We start from the raw sequence: 10,970 nt of genomic DNA on the forward strand, positions 1-10,970 counted from the left end.
GACTGTGTCTCACGCAGGCTACACTGCAGTGGCTATTCACAGGCACAATCCCACTACTGATCAGCACAGGAGTATTGACTGGCTCCATTTCCAACCTGGGCCAGTTCACCTCTCCTTAGGCAACTTGGGGACCCCAAGCATCACCATATTGATGCCAAACTTAGTGCGGACACCCGATCGGCACAGCCTGCTGCAGCCCAGAACTCCTAAGCTCAAGCAATCCGCTGGCCTCAGCCTCCCTGGGAGCTGGGATCACAGGCACCAGCCACAGTGCCCGGCTGGTTCCACATTCTCCCACTTCCAACTTCAGCCTCCAGTACAGGATACCAGCTATGTTGGTGTCTGTGTTTCTCCTTTTCAAGATCCCTGTTGCATGGGTGCATCCCTCCCCCACAATTCAGGATCCTCGAGTGAGCGGGGCTGGGGCTGGGGCAGGAGTGGGTCAAGGGTGTTTGCTTTGTGTGATTACTTTTATTTCTACATTGTCTTTCAGGTAGATCCTGGACTGTGCTTAAATTGAAAAAGTGACCTTAAAAACATTGCAGACCACTGATGTAGCTATTACTGTTCTCCAGAGTGTAGGAAACTTGGCATTTAGCCATGAAAGCAGCAGGGTGTTTTGCCCATTAGGTCTCTAATGTCTTCTCTGCTCTGCAGCGTTTTAAGACTGGTTACAGGCACTAGCTGTGAAACATTAGTCTCACAAGGTCTTTTAACATAAAGTGTGGTGTCAGGTAATGACACAGCATAACCATAATGGTGTCTAGCACATAGTGAGTTCCCAACATACTTAAGAGTTTTCCCAAAAGCTCATGCACATTGTACATTTTTATAGTTTTTGGTATCAGAAACAAAAGTCACAAAAGTTAACAGCAATAATATTATCATCAAATATATCACGTGTACATTTACAAATATTTTTGTCACGTCACATCTTTGGTTCAATGTCATTGAGGTTTTGGCATTTAATGTTTAACCTGTGACTTCCATTAGCAGGATAAAGTTTGTCCCTTCCTCCCTGTCCTAGAGGGTCAAAATCTGAGCTCTTTTGTGTAACAATCCATTGGCTGGTTAGGTGCTTTATACACAGAAACTTTAGTGTAGACAAGGTCCTCAATAGAACCTTCATATGAAAGTCCCATCAGGTGTGGATGGTTATCTTCCACGGTCCATTGTGAGTTAAGTATTCCTGAATGGGCCATTTAACTTCAATGGTCCCTTCAAGATGTGCAGGCTAAATACCTTCTGGGTGTTACCACAGGAGCAAACATATGAAATACAGGTACAGAGTTAATATTCATAACTTCAGATACAAACGTGATACATGCATACAAGTAGCATAATCATATTCCGCACATCATCAAATTTGTGGTGATCGGGGGAGGTCCTGGACTATTGGAAAAAGGCAAATATAGTGGCCATATTTAAAAAAGGTAAGAAACACAATCCGGGGAACTACAGACCAGTTAGCCTCACTTCAGTCACTGGCAAAATCATGGAGCAGGTCCTCAAGCAATCCATTTTAAAGCACTTGGAGGTGAGGAAGATGATCAGGAACAGTAAACATGGATTCACCAAGGACAAGACATGTCTGACCAACCTGACTGCCTTCTATGAGGAGATAACTGGATTTGTGGATATGGGGAAATCACTGGATATGATATATCTTCACTTTAGCAAAGCTTTTGATATGATCTCCCACAGTGCCCCAGAGTGCCCCAGAGTGCCCCAGGGGTCTGTCGTGGGGCCGGTTTTGTTCAACATCTTTATCGGTGATCTGGATGATGGGATTAATTGCACCCTCAGCAAGTTTGCAGATGACACTGATGTGATAGATATGCTGGAGGGTAGGGATAGAGTCCAGAGTGACCTAGACAAATTGGAGGATTGGGCCAAAAGAAATCTGATGAGGTTCAACAAGGACAATTGCAGAGTCCTGCACTTAGGACAGAAGAATCCCGTGCACTGCTGTAGGCTAGAGACCTACTGGCTAAGCAGCAGTTGTGCAAAAAAGGACCTGGGGGATTACAGTGGATGAGAAGCTGGATATGAGTTAGCAGTGTGCCCTTGTTGCCAAGACGGCCAACGGCATATTGGGCTGTATTAGTAGGAGCATTGTCAACAGATTGAGAGAAGTGATGATTCCTCTCTATTTGGCACTGGTGAGGCCACATCTGGAGTATTGCATCCAGTTTTGGTCCCTCGGCTACAGAAGGGATGTGGACAAATTGGAGAGAGTCCAGCAGAAGGCAATGAAAATTATCAGGGGGCTAGGGCAAATGACTTACGAGAGGAGGCTGAGAGAACTGGGCTTATTTAGTCTGCAGAAGAGAAGACTGAGGGGGGATTTGATAGCAGCCTTCAACTACCTGAAGGGGGTTCCAAAGAGGATGGATTGAGACTGTTCTCAGTGGTACCTGATGACAGAATAAGGAGTAATGGTCTCAAGTTGCAGTGGGGGAGGTCTGGGTTGGATATTAGGAAACACTATTTCACGAGGAGGGTGGTGAAGCACTGGAATGGGTTCCCTAGGGAGGTGGTGGAATCTCCATCCTTAGAGATTTTGAAGACCCAGCTTGACAAAGCCCTGGCTGGGATGATTTAGTTGCTATTGGTCCTGCTTTGAGCAGGAGGTTGGACTAGATGACTCCTGAGGTCCCTTCCAACCCTGATAGTCTATGATTCTATGATAACCTTTCCATAGACATCTTACATGCCACACTTTGGACAATATTTGTTGTGATTATATAACAGTGGTAGCAACAATGATCTACATAGTCATATTTTATCAGATAATATCACAGGCACCTGCACAGCCAGGATCCTTTATGGGGGGGGATAGAGGCACCTGCACACCCAGGGTGCTCTACAGAGGCACAGGCAATAAGGACTCTGTATGGACGGATATGGACACCCAGACACCTGGGCTCCTGAACAGGGGCAAGAGGGCACCGAAACATCCAGGATCTTATCTGGGGAGGATAGCGAAGCCCACACATCTGAGATACTCTACAGGGGCAGGAACATTAGCCCAGTTGCAGGCTGCCCCTGTCTGGCCACATTATTCACAACCAGAGGTTAAAACTGGAGCTGGTAGTAAGTAAAGTCAGCCGGGCATTGTGGCTGGTGCCTGTCATCCCAGCTCCTAGGGAGGCTGAGGCCGGCGAATCGCTTGAGCTCAGGAGTTCTGGGCTGTAGTGGGCTGTGCCGATCGGGTGTCCACACTAAGTTCGGTATCAATACGGTTATCCCTGGGAAGCTTGGGGTCTCCAGGTTCCCTAAGGAGGAGTGAACCGGCCCAGGTCAGAAACGGAGCAAGTCAAAACTCCCGTGCCGATCAGTAGTGGGATCGTGCCTGTGAATAGCCTCTGCAGCGTAGCCTGGGCAAGATGGTGAGACATGGTCTCTTTTTATACACCTCCCGTCCCCCGTAGAGGGGGGGGATGGGAGCACCCATTGTGGGGATCCTGAACTGGTGGAAGGGAGGCACCATGTACCAGGGATCCCGAAACGTGGAACAGGGACACCCACACGCCAGGTATCTTGCAGCAAGGGCTGCAATGTTGATTTACAAACTGCAAGTGATGGGGAATTTACCACCTCCCTTGCGGAGCTTGTTCCACTAGATAATCAGCCTCATGGTTCAAAAATGGTCATTTCCAGTTGGGATTTTGTGATATTGACTGCAGGCCAATGGGGTCTTGTTCAATCTTCCTCTGATGAATTAAAGACCTTTTAAAATCACATATTCCCCCCTCTGGGAATTTGTAAAACGTATTTAAAACAGTGATTAAATCGCCTCTTAACCTCCAGTCAATGAAATCAATGGAGCTTCTTTAGTCTCTCGATGTAAACAGAACAACAATCAGGGCCAGCTCTAGCAATTTCGCCGCCCCAAGCACGGCGGCACTCCACGGGGGGTGCTCTGCCGCTCGCCAGTCCCACGGCTCTGGTGGACCACCCGCAGGTGTGCCTGCGGATGCTCCACCGGAGCCGCGGGACCAGCAGACCCTCCGCAGGGACACCTGCGGGAGATCCACTGGAGCCACCTGCCACCCTCCCGGCAACTGACAGAGCGCCCTCCATGGCATGCCACCCCAAGCACGTGCTTAGTGCACTGTGGCCTGGAGCCGGCCCTGAGAACAATGCACATTTTCTTTGTTTTTAAAGGCAAAAATCCCGATCTTTCCAAGGGAGCTTCTGTTTAGTTTGAGGAAGGATTTGGCTGCACTCAGAGAACTGTCCGTGGGTTATAATCTGCAATCTGAAGGGTTGAATGCAAACAGCGTTTAGATTACAGACACTTAGTGCTGCTCCCGTCTGTCCGGAGAGGGGAGCTCACAAGCAGAGTTGAAAGCTGGAGCTGGGACGGTCCTGGCTGGACATGCGGGGCACAAAGGCTCTTGCGTATAATCCTTGCTGTGCAGTAGGAGGCTGAGGCAATCTGACGGAATTCAGAGCTGCACCCTGCCATGCTGAGCAGTGTCTGTGCTAAGGTTGGAGTCAATAAAGTGATTCTGGGAAGTTTGGGGTCCCCAGGTTCCCAAAGGAGAGATGAAGTAGGTCACCCCTGGAGCAGGTTAAAGCTGCAGGTTGACAGTGGGATTGCTGCCCCTGTGAACAGCTGCTGTAGCACCGACAGGGCGGGAGAGTGAGAGCCCGTTATACCCCCCCGCCCCCGCCTGTATCGGGGGATGGGAGCACTCACACCCTAGGGACCCTGAGTTGGGTTGGAGGGAGGCCCCTGTGCACCAGGGATGCTGTAAGGGCAAGAGGGTCATCCAGCCACCCACCTGAAATCTTCTATGGGGAGAGAGTTGCACCCACACACCCAGGATCTTGTAGGAGGGGACAAGGGCATCCACACTCCGGGATCCTCTGCAGAGGACGGACACCCACACATTCAGGATTCTGTATGGGGAGCAGAGGCATCCGGACATCTGGGTTCCTGGACGGGGGGTGGGGGCACCGAAACATCCGGGATCTTATCTGGGAGGACAGCGATGCCTGCAGCCCGACATGAGATGGGGTGGGGGAAGCAGGAGCATTACCCAGTTCCAGGCTGTCCCCATCTGGCAAAGGCACAGAGCTCACAAGCAGAGTTTAAAGCTTGAGCTGCGAGACAGCAAAACCAGCTGGGCACCATGGCTGGTGCCTGTGATCCCAGCTCCTGGTGAGGCTGAGGCTGGCGGATCACATGAGCTCGGGAGCTCTGGGCTGCAGTCAGGGCCGGCCGTAGCCATTTCGCCACCACAAGCACGGTGGCACGCTGCGGGGGGTGCTCTGCTGGTCCTGCGGGACCAGCAGACCCTCCACAGGCATGCCTGTGGGAGGGCCACCGGAGCAGCCTGCTGGCAGAGTGCTCCCAGCAGCATGCCGACCCAAGCATGCGCTTGGTGTGCTGGGGCCTGGAGCCGGCCCTGTGTGCGGGGCAGTTTAGTGCCAGATCTGTCTCTGTCCGATGACTTTATACGTTTGTCTGCACCGTGGGGATGTTCCCTGTGCCCCTTGTTTGCTGGGGCTTTAACCCCCCCCCCCCCCGTCTAGGGTGTGAGCTAGTTTCTGTGTGTGTCTGATGAGCCTTGTAACCGGCTACTTGTCAGCTTCCCTAACTCCCGCTGTCCCCAGCCATATAGCCCCTCCCTTGGGTGAGCTTGGCTTTAAACACCCACTGCACTAACAATGTCACCCACGGACAAACCTGCCACTGATCTGAATTAATCCTCCTCATTCCCCGAGCCCCCCCTCGCTCTGCTCCTTCCCCCAAAGCCCTGCCCCTGCCCCCCCTTTCCCTGAGGTCCTGCCCTCACGCTGCCCCTACCCCCGAGGTCCCCGCCTCACATTGCCTGTTCCCCCTAATCCCCGCCCCTTTCGCTAAAGTCCTGCTCCTGCCCTGCCCCTTCCTCCAAGGCACCACCCTCGCATTGCCCCTTTTCCCCAATACCCCACCCTCACTCTGCCCCTTCCCCCGAATCCCCACTCTCGCATTGCCCCTCCCCAATACACCCCTCCCCTGCCCTCACATTGCCCCTTCCCCCAAGTTTCTGCCCCTGCACCAACCAGTGACCCAGCAGCAGGCCAAACCAGGGAGAGGGGAGGCAGAAACATGCTTTGCTCTGCCACAGACTTCCCAAGTGTCCTTGGGCACATCACTCAGCCTCTCTGGGCCTCAGTTCTCCCGTGCGGGAAATGGGGCTGGTAGTGCTTCCCGCCCTTACACGAGCCTGGGAGGAGAACTACCCTGCAAATTAGGAAGATGCTCAGATCCTGGAGTAATGGGGGAGGGGCGCAGGGGGAGCATATTAGCACCATCATTTGGTATATTGAGTCTGTTTGGAAACAAAATATTTCCCTGAAGTCATTCCAAACCCTGTATTCAGCCATAACCTTGGGAAATATGTAACGGAGCAGTGTGGTTTTTCCCCGTGTAGCCAGCACCGACCTGGCACCACCCCCAGCTCTGCCCCTTTCCTGCCACTGCGATGCCATCTCACCTCCTGACCCTGGCTGGACACCCCCAGCCCCTCGTAGCAGGGGGCTGTGTAGGGGGGTCTCCTTGCAACCATGAGTAGATGTCTCGTGGGTGCTGTCACCTCCGCCAGAGACCCCCAAGAAACTCACTAGCTTCCTCCACATGTGGGGAGGGGCTCCTACTTTTTGACTTGCGGCGGGGGGCGAGATTCCGTGATATCAGAGCCTGTGGGAGGAGGGGTTCTAATCACAAGTCTGGAGTGGCAGGGCAACCCCCTCCCCCAGTCAGATTCTGCTAGGGGGCTGGGCTGGGATCTCCAGGGAGGGGGAGACAGGAAAAAACAGTTGCCGCTATGGAACCCAGGAGTCCTGGCTCCCAGTCCCCCTGCTTTTACCTCTAGACCCCCCTCTGCTCCCAGAGCCAGTGATGGAACCCAACCTCCACCCTGCTCTGACCATTAGACCCCACTCAGGCTTGCTGCCTCATCTATCCGCTGAGCCCACCTGTCCATCCCTTTGCTGCAGGTTTCTGGGGTGTCACCCCTGCTCTGCATTCCCCCAGTGCAGCCAAAGACCTTTCCTCCCCCCAACCACATTTCCTCTCCCCCTTGTGCTGGATCATCTGCTTGGCCCCCCACCGCCTCTTGGGGTGTGCTGTGTGGCGTGACTGGGGATTGTGCAATGGCCTAGCACCAGACAATGCAGAATGTAAACCACAGGCCCTGCCCTGCACCACCCCACCAGAGCTGCTTTCCAGGTGCATCGGAGCCCAGCGCCCTGCACCTGTGCCCTCCTGCCCCACAGTCCCCACCCCGTTCCACAGAGGGAAAAAGGGTCAAGCCAACCAGCCCATTTAGGATGGGGGAATCAACACCCTTTTTTCTGAACAGCCACTGTCCATCAGCAGGATTCCTCCTCTTCCTCCCTCCTGTGCCTCAGTGCGACTAAATCTCTGCACCTAGACAGCCGGTCCATTCGCTGCACCTCAATCCCCCATGCCTAAGCCTCCCTGCCAAAGTCCTGCACCTGGCCCCATAGAATTAAGTCTCACATGTCGCTGGGAACTCGACTTCTTGTGCCCAGAGAGTCTCAGCCCCCCTCAGTAGATAACCTGAGTCTGAGAAACACAGTGTTCGTCTTCTCCAAAGAAGTACTTGGAGAAATTTTTCTTGTGTGACCCTGTGGCCTAATGGCTAAGGCATCTGACTCTGGATCAGGCATTTGAGGGTTTGAGTCCCTTTGTGGTTGTTCTTGTGCAGTTTTACCATTGTGCTGAAAGTCCTGCTCCCTTCTGGGCTGGAACCTCTTCTTAGCCGCTCTGGCTTCAGCTAGAGCCACAAGGAGGAGTTGGGATTTGGGGGTCACAAAGGCTGGGGCATGAGCCCCAGGTGCTTCCAGTCTAGCCTTTGCCATTCCTGACTTGCCAAAGTAAATGGGCAGCTGCCCGGGCTAATGTGTGGAGCATTTTCCCTCTGTCCCTGTGCTTGAGGGGGTTTGCTACATAGCGCTTTGGGAGCCTTGGTGTTTCTCTGCTTCTCGCCAGCTGGGGAAAAGCCTCTTGGGGTAAAATCGCCTGCCCCACTGCCAAAGTGAGCACCTTGAGTGGGAATGGTTAGAGGCCCCACCAGGGGGGCTGACCCTGCTTTCTTACCGTCCTCTGATGTTGGCCACAGAGCATCAGCAGCCGCCCCGCATGCTGATCTGCGGGTGGCCTTCAGTGGGTGTTTGGCATGGCAGGAAGCAGGCTGGCTAGGGGTCTTTGTCGCTGTCTGCTGGCCACGCATAGGCATGGTCCTCCCCTCCTCTGAACAGCCAGTTAGTCTGCGCTTGAAAAGAAAGACACAGGAGACTCAAGACAAGAGGTTGAGAAAGACTGAGAAAGGAGCTATGAAGACAGCACACACTACAGGGACACTGCCTGATTAAGGGATGTGGAGGCACCAAATTGCCCATTTTTCCTGGTGCCCTACGCAGCTGCGTACTGCTCCAGCAGCCAGCCCGATCCCCTGGCTGGCTGAACCGGCCAGGAAAGCTGCACCTGCTCCGCCTCTTCCCCAAAACCCCCACCCCGCCTCTTCCCACCACTGCTCCAACCCATCCCCCCAACTCCACTCCTTCCCCTGAGCTACATCCCGGTGGACTGCAGGAGGATCAGGTGCACCCTGCACTCACTGGGTGGTGGGAAGTGGAAGGACCTGGACCCAGCCTGCTCTGCTCCACCAGCTCCCAGCTGCACCGCTGGTGAGTGTTGAGGGACATTTCCCCCCCACCCACCCCACAAGTTTCAGGACTGGGAGCAGAGTGCAGCAGGCTGGGGCCAGATCACTCCACTTCTCGCCGCCCCATGAGTGTGGGGTCAGGCCTGCCCTGCAATTACACTGCTCTACAGCCAAAATGCTTCTGAAATAAATGTAGTCCAACTTTACTAATTCTGGGTCACTGAGAACGAAAATGATGCTTAAAATTGTTGATCGGCTCTAGTTTTCAAGATATGCTATTGGGTCAGTATATACGACCCTTGACTTGGGAATGGCGGAGGATAAGTGAGTTATAAAGGGAAGAGATCTCAATTTAAACCAGAAATGACTAAAATACATCTTTGACTGGATCAATGAATAAATTTATGACTGGGTTTGGACAGTATTTGCTTTTTAGGCAAACCAATGAATGATGCAATCTGAAGCTGGTATTGTGTCATACATGATATGAATTGCATCATGTTATTCCTAGAAGTCATGGATGATGCAATCATAACGAAGCTTATATCACTCTGCTGAACAAATTGCCCTATATCAGCTCTAGCAATCATAGGGTGTCCTGCTTTCTTATTTGTCAGTGTTTGATTTTGCAAAGGGACACATTTCTGTTTAGCCAAAGTGAACAGAGATGCCTCGTACTTGTGAGAACAGTTCAGATAACTTCTGCTATGTTTGTGGTGAAGTGACTTTAGCATCACAAAAGCACAGTATAACCATTATGGTTAAGAAAGCCTATCACCTTTCTTTTGCCTTCAAAATTGGAGATCAGGACAAGAGGTGGGCCCCACACATATGCTGCAACACTTGTGCAACAAATCTTCTCCAGTGGTTGAACAGGAAAAGGAAATCTATGCCTTTTGGGAAAAGTGGGAAAAGTGTGTCAAAGAAGAAAAAGTGGACTGTGCATTATCCAAACATTCCATCAGTTATACGCCCAGTACCCCATGGAGAAGGACTGCTGGTTCTTGATGCACCAGAATCATTCTCACTTGAGTCAGACGAGGAAGAGGATGAAACTTCTGGTCCTGAAACTTCAATGTCACAGGACCCACATTTTCTCCCATCCTCCTCCTCTGAACCACACCTCATAACACAAGGTGAACTGAAGGACCTTGTCAGGGATTTGGAACTACCCAAGAGTAAGGGAGAGCTGTTGGGCTCCAGACTACAGCAGTGGAATCTCCTGGCAGGCTATCAGGGCAAATGGAGTCCATCAATGCTTGCAGACTATTGCTGGACAGTGACAAGAGATGCTCCATTTAATGAATACAAGAGACAAGCCAAGAAGCGCCGAGTAGACACTGAATAGGACTAAACTATGTACATAATAGTTTTTTGCCTTTTGTTTCATAATAAATTTTATTTATATAACCCTTTTGCTGATTTTTAAAGTGTTACATAAACAGGACAGGTGAAATATTATCATGTAAAGCAACCATAAACACATGAAAAGACCTAGGTTTACAATTTATGATTAAAACTCTACTATTTACACAATATACATAGACATAAAATGTAAAAACTTAAATATCTTAGAAACAGTAGCCAATCAGTTGTTTTAATTGTTATATTTGAATTCAGCTAATCAAAATACATAATAAATATCACATTTTATCTCTGAAGCAGATGACTTCTCAAAAATTGTAGACCAGTGTTACCAGGTTGCAGGAAGTGGAGTGACCTGGGGCTGGTGGGGCAGAAAGGATTGTATATTCTGACCTGCACTCTGGAGAGGAGATAATAAGTGAAGGGGGCATTTTTGACTCCTCTCCTCCTCAGGGGCTAGAATTCTACATTCCGCAGGGCCAAATGAGGGGATGACAACGCTTGGTTAATGAAAACCAGGGCTCCCGGGGAGGTTTGAACTCACAGCCTCAGCATAGCTCCTCTCATCACTGCCTTATAAGTACTGTGGGCTAATCAATTGCACCACTGGAGCACCTATTAATTGCTGTTTCTCCCAGACCCCTAGGTTGATAAAGGCAAGGAGTGACCCCAAAACATTCTCAGTGGAATTGAGAGCGGGTAGCAACAAGTGTTGGTACTTGGTGGGGTGGATTCTTCTTAAGGATTCCAGGCACCATTTGACCCTTTTGTTCTTCTCTGTGTAATAACAGAGCTGATTAAGACTCAATGTAGACTCTTGCTGCAGACCAACAGATCTGCAATCACTGATAACCAGGTCTAAGCATTAGTCCTGCTTTGAGACAGTGTCTCTCATACAAGAAATTGCCCAGTCTG

Source organism: Gopherus flavomarginatus, chromosome 5 (genome assembly GCF_025201925.1).
Source record: "Gopherus flavomarginatus isolate rGopFla2 chromosome 5, rGopFla2.mat.asm, whole genome shotgun sequence".
In the NCBI taxonomy this organism is placed as follows: Eukaryota; Metazoa; Chordata; order Testudines; family Testudinidae; genus Gopherus; species Gopherus flavomarginatus.